Genomic DNA, 22,409 nt, shown 5'->3' on the forward strand with positions numbered 1-22,409 from the left:
TTCTTTAGCTCAGCCCCAAACAGCCACTTAGAAATTTGTCAGGGCTTTCCAAAACCCTACCTCTTTCAGACTCTTTCATGTATCCTAAAGGGGTCCCTAAGGAATGGCATCCTTGGCACTTAGATTGGGCAGTGCTCAGCTCAAGGTAGTAGGACCCAGTGTTCCTTTATGAGACCAGAACAGCTCCTGAACTACACAGGGTGCTGGGGATTCCAGCAATTGCCTCTGTGATCCTTCCACAGAGGTTGTCCAGGGACAGAACTGCTCCTACAGGTAATTACATTCCCAGGGCTGCCTGGTACCTGTCAAACTCTTGCCCCTCCATGTAAGAGGCCAGTTTTTCAGGATCATTATGAAGTAAATATGTCATCCTGAAGGATGAAAATATAATAAGCTGCAGCTCATCTGAACCTGAACAGTGTAGTCACCACTACACTGAAACACAAAAATTTTGCTCTCTGACTGCACAGGGGACACGGGTGACTTCCCCACCACACACACACATCTTTATCAACTTGGATGCACAATTAAGCTAAACATTCATCCAACAAAAGGTAAAAAGTTACTCCTTGGGCAGTGTCACAGCTGAAAGCAGAGCAGTAAAGGCTCCAGAGCATCCTGACTGATCAGTCCCATATGAGACATTCTCCACTAAGCTTTGTTCTGGCAGCATTCCCACTATCTGAGGAAGGAAATGCACAGCTGGATGTAAAGCTTGGAATGCAGAACTGTCTTAACTACATGGCAGGAGGATGGCAGTTCATAATTAATTTTCCACATCAACTGTTGGCTGCCCTCCTCTTCCTCTCTGCTAGGCTGCAAACTGTCAGTGGATACTTATCCCAAAGCAGGCCTGCCACAGAGCAAAAGGCACGATTATTATTAGCTAGTATTTTACAGTGCATGCTAGCCAAAAATCAGAGGCAAGTGAGCCTGGGCAGAGTGAAAGCAGTACCCGTGCAAAGGCAGCCCTGCCAGAAGCTGCTTGTCCTCTGAGGGATGCAAAACCAAAGGGGATAGAAAAGCAGGATGAAGAGAGCAAGACAGATAGGAGAGGGTTGCAAAGAGACAGAGAAAATATGTTCTCAGACAAAGGTTTTGAGCCTGCTAATTTCAAAACATCTGCAGCCCAAAGAAACATAGGCCCTTTTCCACCCTGGCTGGACTCTGCCTAAGACATGGCCTATGGGCTGCCAAGCAGCAGCTCTGCACAGGACAAGGGGCTCCAAACTGCTTTGTCTTTTGACAGAAAGAACATGTGCTCCACGCAGAGCCAGCATTTCCCACTCCTCAGTCTCCAAATCTCTGTGTGACTGAAGTGCAAAGTTATTACAAGGAGGTTGCTGGTCCTCGCAGGGGAAAGGTCTCCAGAAGAAAACAAACCCCAACTTCATCATTCTCTGAAGCACCACTACAAACATCAGAGGGCAGAAGGCAGAGTCTCAGGCTGCCAGCCCAGGAGCAAGGCCATTTGTATGACTTCAGACAAACCCACAGACTTCTCAGTACTTCAGGAGCACACGTAAAGGACTATTATATTACTGTTCTGTGATTGGTATCTTCAGAATCTCATGTTAGTTTTGGAGTTTCTTATTTTCTTTCAGAAATTCAACTCAGTTCTGCTGCTGCTATCAGGTTTTTAATTCATTTTACAACAAGATATTTGTTATCAGAAATTGTGCTTTGATATGTGTCAGGTTGATGGATTCAATAAAAGCCCTGTCAGGAGAAGCTGAGTGAATGGGGCTGCAGAAGTGGTGTCATCAAGGGAACCGATACCTTAACAGCCAGTCTGCTGATCTTGCAACAAAAACATGCAAATATAATAGCTGTTTTATTTCCTCACCCTGGCAAAACAGTCCAGAGAAACACTAGAAAATATTTGCATAAATGTTACTCATGCAAACAAGCTCAGCCTGCTCACTGATAAAAAAAACACATGTAAAACATGATCCTGCATGCTGTCCTCTTGTCCCGTTTGGTGTGCAAAATTCAGTCCAGGGGAAAAAAGGCTTTAATCAAAATAAAGCTTTTAATTTAATTTTGGGAATTTAAGCAGAAATCCCGTGATGCTCCGACCAAAGTTTTTCCTCAATAATGTTGGAGGACAATTTTACTGACAAATTTTCAGACATCACCTGCACCCCTCAGCCAAGACACTGAAAAGTTGCACTAGGATCTTACTGTGACAGCCAAGCCCACAGGCATATAAAAATCAGAGCGGTTTTTTTGATTTAAGAAATGAAATCATATAAGAAACAAACAAACAAAAAAATCTGAAGAAAGAAATAGTAAGTTTTTATCAGACCACATAATATAATGAATGAGAGAAGGAGACCTGCCCACTGCTCTGCTGTAGGTCAAGCAGGGCTTGAAGTCTCTGCTTCACCTGATCAGAGCATCACAGCTGCAACACCACCCCTGCACTGGCCTGTAGCATAAAGAGACTTCTTTTAACTGGAACTGATTTACAGAACATCTGGAAAAGGTAAAAAATGTGATGTAGAGATTCAACTTTTAGAAAAGAGAAATAATATTACTAGTCTAAACAAAGCAAAGAGGAAATTTCCACAGCAATTAATCTGAAAAAGGTGAATTACACTGAGGATTTATGTTCATGTAATGAAGACAATTAATTGCTGTGAGAGCCATAAAACACATTAGATGAACAGGTTTTTTTCCAGTTCTATTTGCAAGATAAAATTTATTAACTACATTTAATGGCTACTTAAAAATTTCTCTTACATATTTATTAAATGTGCCTTTTCAGCCGAACAGAGCATTTTGCTAACCGGATTCTACTAATCTAAAAATGAGCAATTTCAGAAAAAAAAAATATTACTCTGCATGTTATCTGCAGATCCATTTAAACTAATTCCTCATCCAATAAGATTAGCATCAGCATAACTTCATAAATGTTGCTAAAAGGGAATCCGCTCGTCTCACGTGAGCAAACACTGCTGCAAAGATGAATGAATTCAGCTCACATCATTTGAACAGATGTTTCAGTTTTCAGTAGAGACAGGGAGGGAATGTTGAGTCCTGATGTCATTCAGCATTACTGTAATCAGTTAATTAAAACCCTCTCTACCTGGGAGAGCAGGACACATGGAAGAAACTGGACTAGGTGGGAGCAGCGACCTCAGGAGGATCCACATCCAAATCTTGTGCTCAGCCAGGGCTATCCTGTTTGCCTCCAGCTGTGGGCACTGCATGCAGCCTGTGCACTTAGACTGCCTGAAAATCAGGGACAGATGTTTGCCACTTAAAAGTGACCTAGAAGTGACTCTGTTTCTTATTCACCATTTACAAAATGGGGACAAGTAGCACTTCTGTCTTACAAGGGTGTTGTGGGAACAGATGAAGCTGATGGCAGTCAAGCATTCTGAAAATCACAAGTCCATGAGGGGAAGACAATCAATAAAGAAAGGCCTCAGCTACTTAAGTGAGCAAAACCAGTTTGGCCAAATCTTTATATTTTAGCACAACCTTCTCAACCTGCAACGCTCATCTTAAAGATGAAGTTTCCATAAACATGAGATCTAAATAAGAACCAAGTTTTAGATCTGATGGCCACAAAGTAAAATACAAAAGTATAACCAAAGTCCACCCTAGAGTTTAATTCTTAAATAATGGTTTCACACCAAACAATTGTATAGATCTTAGAGTGAGAGTTGGACTGACTCAGGAATGACAGGGGAGCTCATTTACCACCCCCCTCTCCAAGGCAGGAGCAGCACCACGGTCACACCAACAACCAACATCTCTGGAGCAGATCCTCACACATCCTGGGGCCCCCTGAGTACCCAGCAAAACTCATACCCTCATTGCAAGGAAGATTTACATGTTTCAACTCAGAAATCTCAAACCCAAACAAGGAATAAACAAAACTGCTGTGATTTTAACAGTGCCAGATTTTTCTCTGCGAGAGTCAAGAAGCCCTCTTGATTATGAAATACCTCTCCTACAACCTTCCCTTTTAAGTGCTATAATCACAAGAGCAGTAGCTTGGAAATAAACAGAAGTGAAGAGGATAATAAAGGCAGGAGCAATGTTTAACAAGCTCTTCTTCCAGAAACCAGGCGCCACCGGAGCAGGCAGACAAGCAGAGCTGTGCTGTGCTGTAATGACGGGAACCTCGCCCTGGCAACCGTGTTGTTTTCTTGAAATTCCTGTACAAATTAACAGCACATGCTGTGGTTGGAACAGACCTTTCTTGACCCTCAACATTTAAAAGTTAAGCACCCAATTTAAGCTATTCCAACCAACTTTTCCCTGCAACTGCCAGACACTTGCAGAGCTCTGCTGGAGTTTTGAGCCTACAATTTCCAGAGGTAACATGACAAGTGCAACCAGATCAAAAGCAGAACTAATGCACACTCACCTGGATACATCACGGTTTATTTAGAGGCTTTTAAGAAAGTCTTGAGTTCTTTTCCCTGCTCCTCCACTAACACCAAGTGCAGGTGTTATATTGCTGCTGTACTTTTCTCAACAAGATTATAGTGCTGGTTCAGTCATATAAAGGAAGTCAATACCCATGTGTTAAATGAAAAAGGATAATATCTCATACCATTCTACTGAGATCTGGGAACCATTGCTTTAAATGTGTTGGCTTTTTTTTTTTTTTTAAATCAGAAAACTTTGTCTCCACAGAAATAACTTGACCTAGGTAAAAGGAGCCATAGAATCAGAGACTGTATTACCCTAAAATCTCATACAGCACAATCTTCATCAACAATACATCCTGGCCTTCAGTTTCTTGGTAGAAAATGGTTTCATTCTGCCTTACTGCAGTTCCAGCACAGATGTTTGTGTGGGTATGAGAATCTCCACACAGGCAAAAATTTTAAATGCTACACAACAAAGGGGGAATTGATTATGCAGGAAATTGGTAGTGGTATTTCCATCCTTTGCAAACACTGAGAATATACAAAGCACAAAGGAAAGCACAGGGCTGAATTACAAATGGGCTACTTAATTTCCCCTTTTTTTCCCATCTCTGACCCTCAGAACTGCAGTCATTAGTCCCACACAACAAGTGGGATTTTCAAAACATGGATTCTTATCATCAAGTATCCATCACCAGGAGCAACACACAACCATCAGCGAGCATTTTGTTCAATAAAGAACTTCACATAAACAGACACCCCCTCAAGCCCAAGACAATAAAAACACTTCACTCCTGATGAATGCTTTCTAAATTCAGGGAGAGCAAAGCTTATTTACAGACACAGTATGAGCATGGCATGAATACAGCAATAAACTCAAAGGCTGCTAATGTTCTGTTTTCCCCCTATGTAGACATTCAGAAAAAAGCAAAAATACAAGAGCAGGGGAAAAAATACATACCTTACCAAACCTGACTGTTGGACACGACTTGTTTCAGAGCAACATTGGGGTGAAGGTAAGTTCCTCAGGCGACCACCAACCACAATTCCTTTCCGAGCCCCCCAGAGGCTCCAGCTCTCCCTTGCCCACGTCCCTGAGGAAGATGCAGGGTCCTCCAGTATTTCAGAGCCTCAGCTGCTGAAGATGCTGCTCAGAAAAAGAAAAGAGAAGAAGGTGTGGTATTAAATTCTAGGGTCAGTCGTTTGGCAGATTCAGAGCAGAACACAAGACAACACTGGATAGGAATGAAATGTCAAGGCAGGACAGGGAGTCTGTGACAATCCATCATGTGTGGCACCTTCAGAGGGCAATCATTGAATTCAAGAACTGTGGTGCAAAGCTATTCTTGCTTTACAGTACTTTTATAGTGTCCCTAGACCAGGAAATGAATGACAGCCTGGCTGCTTTTTATTCCAGTCCAATATCATAATACAAAAGTAAGTAATGAACTTCTCCATCGGGAATATTTTAATTCATTATAGCATTTCTGAAGAATAACAGGACTTTCATATTAAAAGCAGAGACATCACCTCAGTCTTAATATTCTGCACCTTAAAATGGCTCTTACTCAAGAAATTCAAAGCTTAGGAGCTCACATCAGATGGGAAGTCGTGACTGCCAGCCCAACATGCAGCAATTCCCTAAGTTCTGCCTCCAACGCAACTGTCAGAGACCAGTAAATGTCCTGGGGTTTTCTAGGAGCAGGGGGCTCGGCATCACCACGTTTTCCAGCTCACTATCACTGCCAGATGTGCTCACAGTTTTCAAGAGGTCAGACCCTGGCAGTGAGCAGGGATGTGGGGCCTCACTGCAGATACCAGGTGAGAGACAGCGATGGAGGCGACGACCAGCAGCAGCACTGCCAGCAACCAGAAACCTCAGAGCAGAACTGAGAAGTTCAAATGCTCATCCCTAATCCCTGGCATATGGGAAACACCCAAAGAATCATGCTCCCCCACCCAGATAACACAGCCTGTAAAGCAAAACTGGGCACAGCAGCACAAAACAGGTGAGGACCGAGGGAAGAGCAGGATCTGAGCTCCCTATGTCGTATATATCCATGGCTTATGTCCTTAAACCACACCCAGAGATGCTTCTCTAAGATTAACTCAGCAGCCACAAAGATACTCTAACTCTGCCTAGGAATGCAAAAAAAAGCAAAGGGAAAAAACCCAGAGACATACAAGAGGTTTCCCTCAGAGGAGAAAGCCTGTGGCAGCTCTAAGTACCACGAAATCCCATTACATCTTCACAAGAAACCCTGCACCCATGAACAGGTTACACCTATCTGGAAAACCCATTAGGTTTTGGGCTTGCAAGAAGGAAGATTTCAGTAGCCAGCACATGAAACTGTGAATACTGGAAGTTAGCATCATAGTGCCTTTTATATACATACATAGACACACACAAAAATGCACATAATGGGGTTTTTTCTTTTTTCGCTGGAAGTCCACACAGCACACATAGTCACACAGATCAGAACAATCAAATATATTCACTTTATTTAGCACTTATTACTTTACTGGACCTCTTCTGTTACATACACCCCTAAAGGCTCCACAACACCTTGTGAGATACCCACAACAGGAGTTGGGATGGCAGACCTCAACCCAGTAACTCTTGTACACATTTTCAGCCTCTCTTGAACTCAGACATGAAGGACCAAAGGGGACCTTCACAGGTCCTGTCCTCTTCCAGGCAACCATGAAAAATCAGACTGCCAAATGAAATAGCTGCTGAGTGACTTACGGGCATAGGAATGGCTGATGCTGCAGTAGCTTGATCTGCAGGCAGCAGTAAGACCTAATTCTACTGCTTTTAAGGGATTTTATCTCTGGAGACCACAGCTACAATTACTTTTTCATTTCTACTCGTAAATTGTAACACAGAATAGTCACTAAAGAAAATCAGGGCTACATTTTTGTGCATTAACCACAGCATCAGCTGAGTTGAGTAGTGGAAGTAACAGCAACAGGACCAGATCATCACTGCTACCTGAGTGCAGGGACCTGGGCTCAGGCTGGGAAAGGTGTGGGTGTGAAGTTCCTGTCTAGTACAGTTTGCCAATGAATGTGCAGCAATGTGAAGGAGGAGAAGTAACAGGAGGTGTGGACATGGAGGCAGAAACAACTTTAGTCATGACAAAATGCAGTGAGTGTGCACGATTCCCATCTCTCACGATACAACAGAGATGGGGCAACTTAACAAAATTTAATTAGTGGCCAGGTTTCCAGCGAGCAGCAAAGTGTAGATGCTCCAGTCTGAAGGCTCCACACTCTGCTGATGTGCATCACAGAATACAGAGGGAGGGAGCCAGGCCAGGGACCATTCTAGGCAGCAACAGAGTAAAGTAAAAGGCTACAAAAGATAAATGCACGGAAATCCACACAAGCTATAATTTGTGTTGGCTCAGAACCTTAAAAGGGGGGAAAAAAAAAAGGAAAAAAAATTTAAAGAAGAATGTATGTCATTTGTGTTGGCCAAACCTGCACGATTTTGCAGAAAAACCCCTTCACATTCAGTAAGTCACTCCTGACTTGACGGTCAGTGTCCCGCTGGTTTCCCTCTCACACTCGAGGACCCTGGAAAGCCCATCAGAGACCTGCCAGGATGCTTCTTGGACCTCCATGGCTTTGGGCAGTTCTTGCCAAGCCCAGAGCCTCAGGAGCATCCCATGGCTGCAGAGTGAGAACAGGGTGCCCAGAGAAGCTGTGGCTGCCCCATCCCTGGAAGTGTCCAAGGCCAGGTTGGACAGGGCTTGAAGAAACCTGGGATAGCGGAAGCTGTCCCTGCCCATGGCAGGGGGTGGGACTGGATGGTCTTTAAGACCCCTTCCAACCCAAATCCATATGATCTCTGACACAAAAAACATCCATTTCAGCCTGCAGCTGCTATAGGAGCTGGCACTGTTCCTAGCTGAAACAAAACCAAGTCTGAACTTGCAAAAATGCCCCATGTCCTAGAAATCCCACAATTTTGTTGTGTTGTTTCTAAGTTGCTGTGCTCCCCCACTCGTGTTTGATCAGAGGGAACACGCCAACAAACTGCAAATTACTTTCATTATCCCACCACTTCAGATTTTTACATTCAGTTAACATAGTTAAGCGGTATCAGATCCGTCTTCCACTCACAAAAGCCGGCATATGGATGTTCTCATTAATCAGGAAAGGCAGACAAGACATTTTTCCAGTAAAAAGAGAGTATTTCCCTTGGAGGAGTCTCAGTCCTTTGCTGATGGAAAGCATGAATTATACAAAATAACTATATACTTTAGACGTAACAAATAAGATCAAATATGAAATTTGAAGACACCATTTTTATCTTGGGATGTTTCCAGGCCACAAATCAATGAAGTCTGGGAGATTCTCCCTCTCTCAGGAAGCCTTGCTGTACCTTTGCCCTGTTCTCAATCTTTGTCTTCAGGCATCAATTATTGATCCCTGTCGGGGTGAGGACAGGAGCTGGCTGGAGCCTTCTGTGACCCAGCCCACTCATCCTTGTATTTGTGCATCATACAGCTTAAGGTGCAGCTTGGGCCTTGTGGCAACATTGGTGAGCATCTGCAACTTCAGCAAGGGCAAAAAAGAGGTATCTACAAGCTAAACAACACATCTGCAAGCAAATATTACAGTGTAGTAGATATTCAAATTAGTATTAGTTTGTATCATCAAAAATTAATTACAATCTACCTGACTGCAATTGAATAAATTAGTTGGGCGTAGAAAAGAGTAAATATTTAAAGTGGCTGGTGACTGAAAAATAATTGAAAACATAATTCCTTGCTTAAATATTAAATTTCTTTTATTTTTACTGCTAGTGTGGCCATTAAGAAATCAGAATTCCATATGTGTGTGTATTCACGTAGATGTGTATGATACATATGGAACGTGTTCATGTATATTCTTCCAACTTCCCTCTTTCCCTAAAAAAGAAGAGCTCCACTGGCAGAGCCAGAAGAAAGGCTGTGAAACAGGCAAGGGAAAACACATTTTTACTGCTAAGTATTTAGCAAGGTCACCCGCCTCTGCAAAGGCAGGAGAAGAGATCCCCCAGCAGACTCTGCACACAGCAGGGGATTACACCAATTCATTAGCAGGTATATCTTCTAATTACAGCCTCAGACATGAGTCCCCACACAGCTGAGCAGGGAACAACTGCTGCTTTTTGCATTATCCTCGGGATCAAGCTCAGTGTTTCCTGCTGAGCTCCAGGACAGCATCAGCACAACCCCACCACGGGCTCCAGCTCCCAGCGCTCCGTATCTCAAGGGGCGCTCCTGACTCCTCACAGCTCCAGTCCCAGGGGAAGCTGTGGGATGCACAGCTCACCCTGTCAGCTCCATCTCTGGTAAAGATCTCACATTAATTTACTGTAAAGGTGACACAGATGAAGAAGGGAATAAGGTGAGACTTTGAATCCCTCCTTCCAGAAGGCTAATGGTAAAAAATCGGTCACAACGCAACTCTGGCACCTTTCCAACTCTAACACCTAAAAGTGTTGCCCACAGCTGTGTCCCAGACATACTTTATCATTCACCGTGGCCCAGTGCAAAACATAAATAAAACAGAAATCATCAGTGCTACTGGCACTCAGTTGTTTTGAGGCTTGTTTTTTTTTTCCTTCCCTGCCAACAAAACAAACAGTGAAATAGGAGAGCTGCAATTCAAGTGATAACACCCACCATTAGAAATTTGGTGGGGGCTGGTGGTGTGATGGGAAATGAACTCAATTAAAGAATGCAGACAATAATAAAATGAAGAATACGTTGGCAGAGATTAATACAATAGAATACTGTAATGTACTGCTGAAGATCAGCATTGATTTTTGTTATCCAAGTACGAACTAATGGTATCCCAGAAAAAGGAAATAAGTAGTTAATCATGCTTCTTGAAGGAACTATCCCCATCACAATAGCATCAATGTTACATTACGAGGTTCAAGAGTGTAATTAATATCTTGCTGGGTTAGAAAATGCTATGATACTGCACAGGTTTTGCTGCTGTTGCACACAAGTAAATACTTTCTGAAAATGAACCCAAGAAATGCCATGGAAATACTTCCAATTTGAAATATTCAGCAGGCATTTGGTTTTAACCAAAGCCGCTTCTCAAGCTCAAAAGCTTTTAAGTTGCAGGCTACTGCCTAACTCTCCAGCTACCAACGCTGCATTACACTATTAAGAGTTTTTATTATTATTACTCCTACTATTACAGTCTGCTTAGACTATAAAATAAGATCTCTTGGGCTCCTTAGACTCAGACATTTACATCTGCCCTTGTACTGAAGCTCTTTCAGGAGATTATTGTTTCTTCTGCCAGTTCAGTTGAAAGCAATGATGAAGTTACTGCAATGCATATGTCCTTGTCAAATAATGCTTTGAAAGGGTTGGAAGCACATTTGTGGGGGAGAAAAAAGCAAAGCTGAACTCGCTGCAGCAGTGAGTAGCAACCAGCTTCCATTTAAGTGGACAGATCGTCACAATAATCGAGTAATGAAATGAACCCAGTTCTCCCAACAAGAGCTGACAGGTTTGCTCCAGAGGCAGCTGTGTGATACAACCTCTGCTGATGGAACAGTATCTAAGTGGATTTCCTCTTACTCTGACTTAAAATGGGGATCTAACAAGGAAACAATCTCGTCACTCATCTTAGGGTCACAGTTAAGCTACAGGTCTCACTGTCACACTGAGTGGGGTGTAACTGGTTCCATCAGGTCTTTTCATCACAACTTTGAAACAAGTTTCTCCAGCCCCTAGTGCACAGCATCAACATGAACTTGTTTCCCAGCTCCCTAAAAAGCTTCATTTCCAAATTTAGGATGGCAGAGTCCTTAACTCATTGGTAAGGCAGAGTCAGTGCCTTTCTTTTCCTTTATCCTCTTCATCCCTTTTACACTGAGCCAGAGACAGATGTTTTGCAAAAGCTGGGACAAATCATCTCTTTTCCAGCTTCCCCTCTCCTCCTGTGGCTCACATATCCACACAACTCTGCCACGGTGTTCCCAGGGGGAGGGCTCCACTCTGCAACCACAGCACTGCAGAGGTGGGATGTGCAGTGAAAACCTCAGCTGACTCAAGGGAAACAAAATTTATCTACATGTGCAGAAGCACGGAAGAAATTATGCTAACCAGGGAAAAAACAGGTTTTGGTCCATCCCAACATAAACTTCTACCCACGCAAAGTAAGTGCACTGAAATTATTCTGGGATGTATTTCCTATGTTCTGTAATCCAAGTACATTCCAGGTTGAAGAATGCTGTTTATTACTAGAAGGTTCCAATACCTTTCTGTCTCTTTACTGCAGCAGACAGCACATAAGTGGATCCTATTACAAGATCAGGACATCAGAGCATAAACTTTTTGTACACATACTATACTTCTCTATCAAAGGTATTAATTTGACCACTATTAACTTTAAGCTCATTTGAAATCAGCACATTTCTATCTTGCCACCCAAAACTGACTGACTTCTCTGTATCTTCTTCAGATGTGCTTTTGCCTTTCTTCTTTTTTTTTTTTCCTCCCCTTTTTTCCTTTTTTTAAAATTTAATTTGGTTTGGTTCAGGAACTCTCTGTTTAGAACACTTCAGAAAAAACCTCCCAACCTTTCTGGCACTGGCTCCACTCTTGCTGGAATAAATGAGCTTTATGATGGGCCTGCATTAACACTGGTCAGAAAGAACAACTTCTTTTGCTGTCCTGATCTCACTGCTCAGAGAATTTTGTTTTGTGTTACTGCCACTTCTAACCCATTTCCTGTTGGAAAATTAATAAGTAAATGCATGTACCTCCATCTGCTATTGAATGTCATTGCTAAGAATGACACTGCTTAAGTTACTTATCTCCAAAGTCACTTAACTTTGTAAGGCTACTGTTTATCTCTGTGGAACATACTGGGATAAGCTGGTACCCCAAATGTTAGAGAAAATACATATATTGGATTCTGTGGCACCTGGAGGACACACAGCTATCACCCAGGTGTCAGGCCAGAAACTGAGCAGGGTTTTCCATTATAAATTCAGGTCATTATTTTCAAACTTTTGATTTGATAAGCCACACATAGCATCAAACTCTGCTGCACTTCCTGGGAATCTAAAATGTGATACTCCTTCGATGCTTAAAGGCAACTTTAGGTCTATTAGGAAAAACAACTAGTTTAGTAATTTTGCAAACTTTGAAAAGTTTGGATAAATTTGTCGTTTACGAAGTCCCCACTCATTGCTGCAGCTTTACACTCTTACAACCCCAGGGAAGGCAGGAGTCAATGAAGCCCACAAATGACACAGGAAGGCCCCTCACTCAGTGTAGAGATCTTTTAGCCTGGAGGGCCTCAAATTCAATGACTTGAAAAACACCAACCTGACTTCCAAAATGTCCTTTTTCCTATGTGGATCATATAATTGAAGAAAAAGAAACTAAACTCGAGCTGGTAACCAGCACAGAAGCCTGGTAAAGCCCTAGAGCATTTAAGTGCTTTAATTTCAGCAGAAAGGACAGAGCAGGAGGACACAGGAGAGGGCACAGTGTGATCTGGCAGAGCATCAGGGGTGGGAAAAGGGTGAGCAGGTGACTGCACCAGCCCACAAGGACTGTAAGGGCCATGTGAGTGCACTGGGGAGCCAAGAAGAGGCCACAGCAGACCTGAGGCTGTGGGAGGATGCTGAAGCTTTCTAGGAAGAGTGTCAAGAGTTTGGAGAAAGCTGATGCAAGATAAAAAGGACCACAAAGAAAGAGAAGCACTTGCAAGCCCCAGAAGTTGGCCTTTCACAGCCACAATGCACCTGCATTTGCAAATCACAACTCCCTTAAGGTTCTCTCCCCTTTCCAAACACACACACATCCCTCTTCAGCCTCCACATGGGAGAGATATCAAGTTCACCCATGCAAACACCTCCTGCTGCCTGCTCTCAGAGAGAGGACTTCGACAAAGTCAGCAAATACCTGAAATACTCCAATTCATCCAGAAAATAAGGCAGTGTCACAGTGCTTCTGTGGGGAAACACTGCCTTAAAGGGCTGTAAATCCTAAAGAACAGAGCAGAAATACAGCACCCGGCAGAGCCAGCCTGAACAGCAGTGCCTGAACTGCCTCCAGGTGCTCAGGAGCCTCAGAGCAATCTTTGATTTGTGCTGAAAACCAAACAGCTAAAATGGGACCATCGAACGTAACGGAGTTTAGAATACCCTTGTTACAAAATAGGCTGGATTCCTGTCAGACAGGGCTCAAGGCTGCTGACTCCAGGGTCAGACCACAGCCAGAAATATGTCATTAAAGCTAGGTAGAGCTTGGCATGAAATGAAAAGACTCATTTGGCCTCCAGTGGCAAAAAAACCATCCAGGGCACCTCAACCCCATCTAAATCTAGACACAGCTAAAGCACAATAATTAAATACAGATCAAAACTATTTCTAACAGGGCAGTGTCTGAGAGAGAAATTGGCCTTTTCACTGATAAAAATTTGTATCTCCTACAGGTGCACACTGACACACGGAGTTAGCAGTGGTTACAAGAGAACTGCCTGTGCCATCAGGTGCTTGCATCGCTGCTCTCCCACCCACAGCTCATCACACCAGCACATAATTGCGTCCAATTAAAATCTCTTTGGAAATATGAACCCACAGATAGCATGTGTGAGAGTTTAGTGGTTTAGTGTGCTTTTCTTCTTATTAAAGTGCTTCTAAAACTCCAGATAATATTGTTGTCAAAACCACGCTGCACTTCTGCACGTATTTAAGCCAATTAGCACAAATTCAGCTCAAAGGTTTTTTGGTTTTTTTTGTCCAGTAAAGCTTAAACATTTGGACACTGCAAAAAAGCCTATAGCCATCTATCTGCATAGCACTGCACACAGTTTGAACACCACTAAAATAAAATTCATTGACTTGAATTTATCTTTGGTGTGACTTCAGTGACTTCAGTGGGCCTTTGCCAGGGATAAATTTGCCCACTGGATTCGGGGACACGAAAGGACTACGAAATTACAGCTTGTAGAAATGCCAATGAGCAGGGTCTGCATGTGGGCAAGCCTGTGCATCGAGGAACTCTTCCCACTACAAATCTGCAAACCTCTGGCAGTTCACAAAATGCTGCTCTGAGAAAAATTTTGAGGAGCTATAAACAGACTGCTCAGCCCATGATAAATTATAATCTGTGAGGGCTGCAAGACTAGAAATGTCTATAGCTCTGGGTTCTCAGCAGAAGCTTTCAGGACTTCTCTGACCAAATTTTCAGGCTTCAAGTTTTCATCTGTGTATGTCCTTGTCAATAGATGAATGTCAGAGTCACTTGTGAGTTTTTCCCATCTCTGACAAAACGTAGTCTTTTAAGAGTCACAAACTGACACCACTCGTACAAACTGAAATGTTCTTGTGACATCCCCAGTTTAAAAAAAAGGATAGAGGAAGGCTCAAGTTCCTACAGTCTGATGTCCCTGAAGCTTCTAATTGTCAGAAGCCATATGGTTTCAGACACCCCTTAACTGCCTCTCACAAGAAAATTCAGAAATTTTGATGCAATCCCCTGAACTCTTAAGCAAACCTGAAGCTACAGCCACACACTCTGCTCCTGGGGATCAGCTACCACAAGGGCTGAAATTCATCAGCTCTGAGCTGCATTCAGAGTAGAAACAGTTACATGTTCCTCCTCACTCACCTCCTCTTATCAAGGAAAGCTTTACTGCTCTGATTGCACACTACGCTGGAATGCCGACATGGGAGGACAGCACATGCTCATCACAAAATATATAAAACAATAAGCAGAGGAGGAAAAGTGTATGATCAAATTTTCAGTCTGTGTAACTCAGACTGGAGTTTTTTAAGTTAATGACTACAGAGTAGTTGTTTTCCCTTTCAGATCCAATACTGTGCATTGTGGTTTTCCAATCAATCCAAAGAGACGTGACAGGCACTCTGCAGCAACAGCCATTGTACAGTGGCCATTACAATTATACACTGGCAATTATTGCTGTGCCAGAGACTCATGGGAAATGTGTTTTCCCCTTCCTATTTCACTGTGAAAGGACAACAAAAAGTAGTTAAAGTGTGTATTAATGGTTTTTCAAATAATATACTTGATTACATCTACTGCAGAGTATTTTTTCTTCATGTTTCTGTAATGAATCTGACCATGAAAAACAAATTTATGCCCACAGTTTGTATCATTATAAACTCAACTCATTTGATGTGAAAAACCTACAGTTTAATTGCTTGATTTAGATTTTGGCTGGTAAAATGCATACTGAAACATTACTATTTTAATTATGTTAATTTATAACTGAAAAGCTAAATTTACAAAGGCAATAACATTAATTATTTACTTGCCCATTAAAGCTGAATATTTATTACCACGATAATTGGTTTCATAAGTCTGCCAAAAAATTAAAAACGAGTTTATGTACTGACTTACAGAGGAGTGAGTGATACTGTAGCATCTCTCAGCAGGTTCTGTGTGTTTAATGGATTGCTCTGATATACAACTACATTTCTTTCATTTATAGTCTGTTACATACAGTTTTTTCAAAAGATTTTCTTTTTTTTCCTTTATAAAGATGCCAATTGTGACTCAGAGCAAGCTCCTTTACTGCTCTGCAGCCAAAATCCTTTGTGCAGTGTGAGGGACTTCCGCTGGTCTTACTGATTTATGAAGATTGCATCTCACCTGGTCATCTAAATGCTCACTGAATGTAGGACTGCACTTGGTTAAATCGACTGAAAAGGGAAACAGTGACTCAAAATAATTCAGCTCAGAGCCAGAATAGGAGGGTTAAAAAACACCAGTAGAGAGGAGTCTCCACCTTTGCTGGTATTTTAGCTTCATTTCCATTTGCAAGATAGCAAATACATTCAATGCTTATTTATGCATGCATCCTCAAAGTAATACAATTAACTTACTAATGCTTACAGAACAATTTGTATATTACCTTGATGTAGGATGAAAGGCTAATTTTGATTGCTGTCTATAGACACAAATCCTAATTCCATTTGGCAGTGTCTTTCACCAAGCAGACACCTGCCCTTCCTGCTTATGTTCCTTAAATATGTGACTTTCCCAGCAGGTGCAGGATCACGAAAGAGCTGCAGCACCATGGCCATCAGCAGGAGACAGGATGGACTTCTGTCACCTTCCCTTTTCCTCAGGCTTGGGTGAAAGCCCCCTTTGACTGAGGTCTGCAGAGTGCACAAGTTAAACTGAAGAGCCAGCCCTGAGGCAGCGCTCATGGAGACAGTAACTAGGATTTCAATCAATATTTATTTATTCAGGCGTCCTCAAAACAGGATGATTACGTCCAGATTACAGTCTGAACTTCCAGCCATGCTGTAATTGTTCTGCCAAAGAAGGACAGAAGCATTCAGGAAAGAGAGGCAGTAGGTCAGCGGATTTGGAATCTCATCTTAAGTGAGAAGGAATGGGTTGAACCACAATTTGTAACTTTGCTGTCCTTATTCTTTTTCCTGCAACCCCTCTGCTGCTTCCTGCAGCCCAGAAACATGGAATGTCTGAACCTCAGCCTTGGGGGAACAATAATCTGGCTGTAAATACCAACATCTCATACTGCCACCTCACATGGCTGGATTCAGGACATACAGTTATTTTTATTATTATTGCTGTTATTGATATTGCTATTATAAAACTGATAAAGGGGAAGGAAAAAACAAACCCCAAAACTTGTAATTGAAAACCTTGAGGTTTCTTTGTCCATGTGTAGCTCTCACACTACAACAGACTTCTGGCTTTTCTCAAACTATGCAGGACATTGATCCTTTTGCCAACAGGGCAGACATGCCAGTATTCCTCAGTGCCAATTTCCTCTGACTGCAAAAGCAGCACAGCTCAGTATAACCCAGCACTGCATGGGTACAAGACACCAAAGTGGCAAAACCCAGAAGAATTTGCTAACACCCACACCCAACCTGTGATGCTGAAGACACATTTTTTGACAGGATAAGTCAGTGCCCCCAGAATGACAAGGGGTGACATTTCAAGTGAGAATGTAAAATCAGGTTGGAACTGGAGCTGTTCCATGGACACATCCAGGACATGCCAGGGGCTGCAGGGCAGGATGCTGCAGGCTGGAGGTGATGCAGGTGAAGGCTCCTACCCTCAGGCTCCACGTGCCCAATTCCCACGGCCACCTGCGCAGAGTGCAAGGCTCCCCACTAATTCTTGGATTTAAATCAGAACTGGAGCTTTCCCTGCTGCCTGCTCTGCTCAGGGCTGCAATCAACTTACACACACAAACAGCGACTGAAGCACCCATGGCTCCTATGGTGTATCTGGGAGTTTGGTGCAACACTTCCTTCACTGACAGCCTGAGCAGATCAGAAACGATCCATATGCTGAGACTCACTCAGATACAACAATGCTACTTTCAAGGCTTTCCCTCACAAATATCTGACTTGCCTAAATACATCTGCAGCTTCTTCCTCTCAGCAAAGCACAGCCCAGTGACGTAATAGCTAAGAATCACTAAGCAGGGCAGAGTAAGAAATTTTTCTACCTTTAAAAATTTGTTACTTAGACGCAAGGTCAAAGTTTCAGAAATGCTAATTATTCAGAAAGCTATTACAAGTTCAAGTCCATATAAAACTCATTTATTTGTAAAATGCTTCATTGAAATCTAATTTCTTTTTAAAAAATTTTGTTAACACCAAAGTAAAAATAATTCTTAGGGAAAATACAATATTTCAAACTAAAACCCAAGTATATTTAATTAAAAAACTAACTCAGAAGTTTTGTGCTGTTCCATTTTGGTTTCAGCCCCAGTGTTCGCTGAACCTGGCCTCTCTTTCTTGCTATTATCAAGGTATTAATGGTTTGGCACCAACCAGTGCCAACACATCAGACTGTGAATTCCAGATCAGCTCTGGCACGAAGCTGCAAACCTTACAGATAAAGACCTGGTATGAGGCAGGAGTGGTAAACAAGGATAATACTGGATGACAGACAACTAGCATAGGAGAGAGGATGGCAAACAGAAGATAATTGTCAAGCATGTGGTATTTTCAGCAACAATCAACCAAAATGCTTTAGACATCAATTTCAAGCCACTTAATCCTCTTAATGACATGCTATGGCATTTGTTTGTGATTAGGGTTTCACTTTGTTTTCTATAGAAGATTCCCCTCAGACTCCTGCATTCAGTGTGCTTTGTAAATAGTTCTGCCAGTATGCTGAGTATTAGGTTAGAGTTTACTTATCACAGTGCTAAATTATTCCAGCTGGGTCATTATTAATTCTGCTAATTTTACTGTCATTTGCTATCATTACAACAACGCAGCACCCAATGGATACATTTATTACAGAGCATAAATCCAGGGCTCGTCTAAGCTGCTGGAATGCCTACTCTGCAATCTTTATGCAAAAGCCTGAGGAGTGTTTAAAAAGAATTATCTTCAGGAAAACTTTTTTACAGGCTTACCTCTAGCTCCCCATCCTCCACGCACCTGTCACATTTCTGCACGATGTTAGGTAAGTTTTCAGTATGTGATACTCCACTGCAATACAGGCTATGGCCCACAGGAAAGCTCTTTCATAGTAAATACACTGGGGAAAGGGATGCTGGAGAGGATGGTACTGCAGCCTATGCAATTTCCATTGAGAGAAAGCATTTATAAAAATAGACATTTAAAAATATCCTAATGTATATTCCTCCCCCCTTCAGAGAATTTATGCACTGCATATATCCTTTGCCTAACACAGGCATATGCTTGATTGGGTCTCGATTCAGCAAAGCAATTCATTCAGGAAAGAGTTTTTAGCACCTGTTAAAACCTGTCAGACAAAAAGTTAAGCAGATGCTTCAGCTTTTTTCTAAATCAGGACTGTAACTGGATTAACCAGTGCATAAATTGCTCCATGTCATACAGATTGTGAAATTTTGGTTCTGTTATCAAGGCAACTCTCTACCTGTTTTGAACCTGGGAACAAGAGGCCATAATTCAGTTTTAAGCAGCTGCTCTAAAATAGTCCTGAATGTACCTGTCCACTTCCCCACGTTACCTCCCCTCAGTAAAGTCACAGCATTTTCTCAGTACAATGCACCCCAGACTAATAGTAGAGGCACTAGACCAGGTTTTGTTGCTTCCCTCCAAAGTTGTCCACATCCTTAGTGAACACCATGTCACAGCAGGCACCCCTCAGTTTTGGGTCCACAGCAAGATGCCCTGAGCTCACCTGAAGCGGTGGTCCCTACACAACAATTCTGTATGTGCAACTAGGTTTCATTTCTAATGATTGGTTCAACCACACTTGAGGAGTTTACTTTCTGGTCCATCATTCAAACGACTCATCAAAATTATTAAGGTAGATACTTCTCACACCCCATGGATAAAATGTCCAGTAACATCTGAGTTAAACATTAATAAACTGCTTTTAAGACTTTGCTAAAGCCAGGTGTATATCCAGTGGTAGTTGTTGTGCAGTAAAATCCTTGCTACCTGGGCATATGAAGCTCTGCTAAAAGAGATTTAGTGATCCACTGATCAAGAACTTTGACAGTCACAAGTCTGAGCTTTCTCTCAGGTATGAGAACATGGTGCTCAAATGAACATCACACTCCTGGCTACAGGCGAAGTGCTTTTGCTTTCCTCTTCTCTTGGGTATTAGTCACACAATTAGGAAAATAAATCAGGTTAGCTTGGGCTTAAAGCATGTCAGTTATTACGTGCTGCTCACAGGTATGTGCTCACAGGTAATTTGCTCTGTATCTTCTTGGGTATTTACAAATCTCTGTCTCCCTTGTAGTGTCTCCTGTGATGACAGGTACTATGTTTGCCTTCCTCCAGAATTCTGACAATTGCCCTACTCTCCATAAGCTTCTGAGAGTTGTAAATAATTCAGTGGATACATTTCATAAGGCCATGCTGACCCAAATATATCACAGTTACCTAAATATTCCTTATCTTGTTCTTGCCTTTGCTCGTAACCCCTTTTACAGGGAACACTGTTACAGATCTGACACAGTTATTAACCTTTCTGTGAAGAGCAGCGCAAAATAATGGCATTTTGTATTTCTGGCTTCTCCGTCTAGTCCATTTATTTGCTTCCCTTTCTTTCTGATGGACTTCTGCCTTCCTCCTACTTCCAGTGCGTTTATAAGTAATTTTCTTCATAATCCTTTATAGCTGTAACTGATTTTGCCTCTATGTCCTTCTGATTTTAGCCTACATGGCTGCACTGCTGGTGATGTTGGCCACACATTGGTTTGTCAGGCTTGTACTACTACAAATTACTCAAAAGCTTTCTTTGCTGTGTTACTCCCCCAAAATTATCTGTATTTGGGCAGAGAGCCCCCCAAAGCCTCTATTCTACAGCACTGCTTTTGTTAACAAGTTTGCACAAAGCATTTCCCACATGAAAAGCGGGACTTTCCCTCTTCCAACACTTGGCACCCCAGCTCATTATTCCAAACAAGCTCAAAAGATGAATCCCTTTGTTAATCCATTACTCTCTGCCCAAACCCAACCCACTCTGACATTCCAAAAAGAAGTTACATGATGTATCCTATAATTCTGGCCAAGAACATATCTGTGTCCTAAGTTGTCTGCCTATAGCCCCCTGATCAGCACAAGTTATTTTCCTCACCAAGAGCAACACCCTTGAAAAAGTGTCCCAGAGCCAAGTCTAATCAAAATGCCAGCTGCTCTCTACTTACCCCTGTCTTAACAGCCTCTCTCGTAAATATTCTGGTGGCATCATGTTTTCTTCAATACTTTTTGGATTTTGTACATCTTGGTCATGGCCCCTCTTAATCACTTCTATTCTAATGAATATAAACATAATTTTCTTAACCTCACCTCCTGTTTTATAACCCCTGAGGCCCTTTATCATCTTTGTCAAGACTGTATCCATAATTAGGGTATGTAAAAAGATCAAAAGGAACGAATAAGAAAGTGCCTACTTGACACAAATTGTTACATGAATAACCAACATCTCCCGCCCAGACTCACCCTCCCATCCCAAGCCAGTGTCAGAGGGCAAGTGGCTGCTGATTCCTGCACATCAGGTGGTGTAGCCAGGACAGATTCTGTCACTGCAGGGTGCACCACCCGCCCCGAGGGCATTCTGCAACAGTCACCTTTCCTGCTGTTTGTGCTAACTCATTACAGCTGCACACACAGACACGTGCATTTACATTGCACACAGGTAACTGCAAATCGGGTACCAGACAGGCTGCCCTCCATCCTCAGTGCACACACAGCCATGCATGGTCTAACAGTTCCCTGCAGGGACTCACAGGTACACATGCACACAGGTGCAGGGGCGTTTTCAATACTGCTGTTACCCAGGGAAGAGAACACTGACCATTTTTCATACCACAGTTGCAGATGAAGATAACACACCAACTGGCCTTCAGTGCTCACAGCGACCAGCATTCCTTAGCTGGACAGAGCCTTGAATATTTCACTGATCAGCAGTGTAGAAGCCTCCAAGGGATTCACGTAAAACCACAAAAATGCCCAGGGCCTGGAAGTTAAACCCCTTACAGGAAATATGACTCTCTACTTATGGATTATTCTGTATGATACTCAGAACTTGGAATTTGCCATAGCAGATCAGACAAGTGCTCTGTTTAGACCATAAACCTGAATCAGACAGCAGCAAAAGCAGATGCTCCAGGGAAGGCTTTGAGAAACCTTTGCAAACAGTTACACAACAACTAAACCACCTGGGCTGTTTTCTTCCTCATCTTGATTCACCAGAGAGTTGGCAGAAAACCTGAAAAGGAAGAATTTCTCTACCTCTCTCAAGCATCTCCCTTTCAGTCCTTACCATTAATGTTGAATGGTCTCACTGCTGTGAAATCAGGTCCAACCCTCTGGACTTCAGCTCTTGAGCTTTTGTCCTTGGTGGCACCTTGTCGCTGTTTGTCCCCCAGCCTCAGCAACTCCACAGCTCATCCTACGCCCACAAAATACGAAATCACAACCTCATGACCAATTGTGCTGCTCTTCCAAGAGGTTCCTTGCAAAATTTGCTCACACACTAGTGAATCACTCCCAACCTGTTTTGCATAAGCAAG

At 42.5% G+C, this 22,409-nt stretch overlaps 1 protein-coding gene across 6 annotated transcripts in view; it reads right to left on the reverse strand.

Annotated features, from left to right (window-relative positions):
* The window catches only part of SGCD (sarcoglycan delta), a 328,100-nt gene that overhangs the window by 205,515 nt on the left and 100,176 nt on the right, over positions 1-22,409 (reverse strand). For all 6 annotated transcript variants that reach the window (XM_082291568.1, XM_082291572.1, XM_082291567.1 and 3 more), the window contains exon 2: positions 5,353-5,538. The gene's annotated coding sequence lies outside the window, so the exon portion shown is untranslated. The remainder of the gene's footprint in view (positions 1-5,352; positions 5,539-22,409) is intronic.

Source organism: Coloeus monedula (assembly GCF_965178545.1).
Source record: "Coloeus monedula genome assembly, chromosome: 15".
NCBI lineage: Eukaryota > Metazoa > Chordata > Aves > Passeriformes > Corvidae > Coloeus > Coloeus monedula.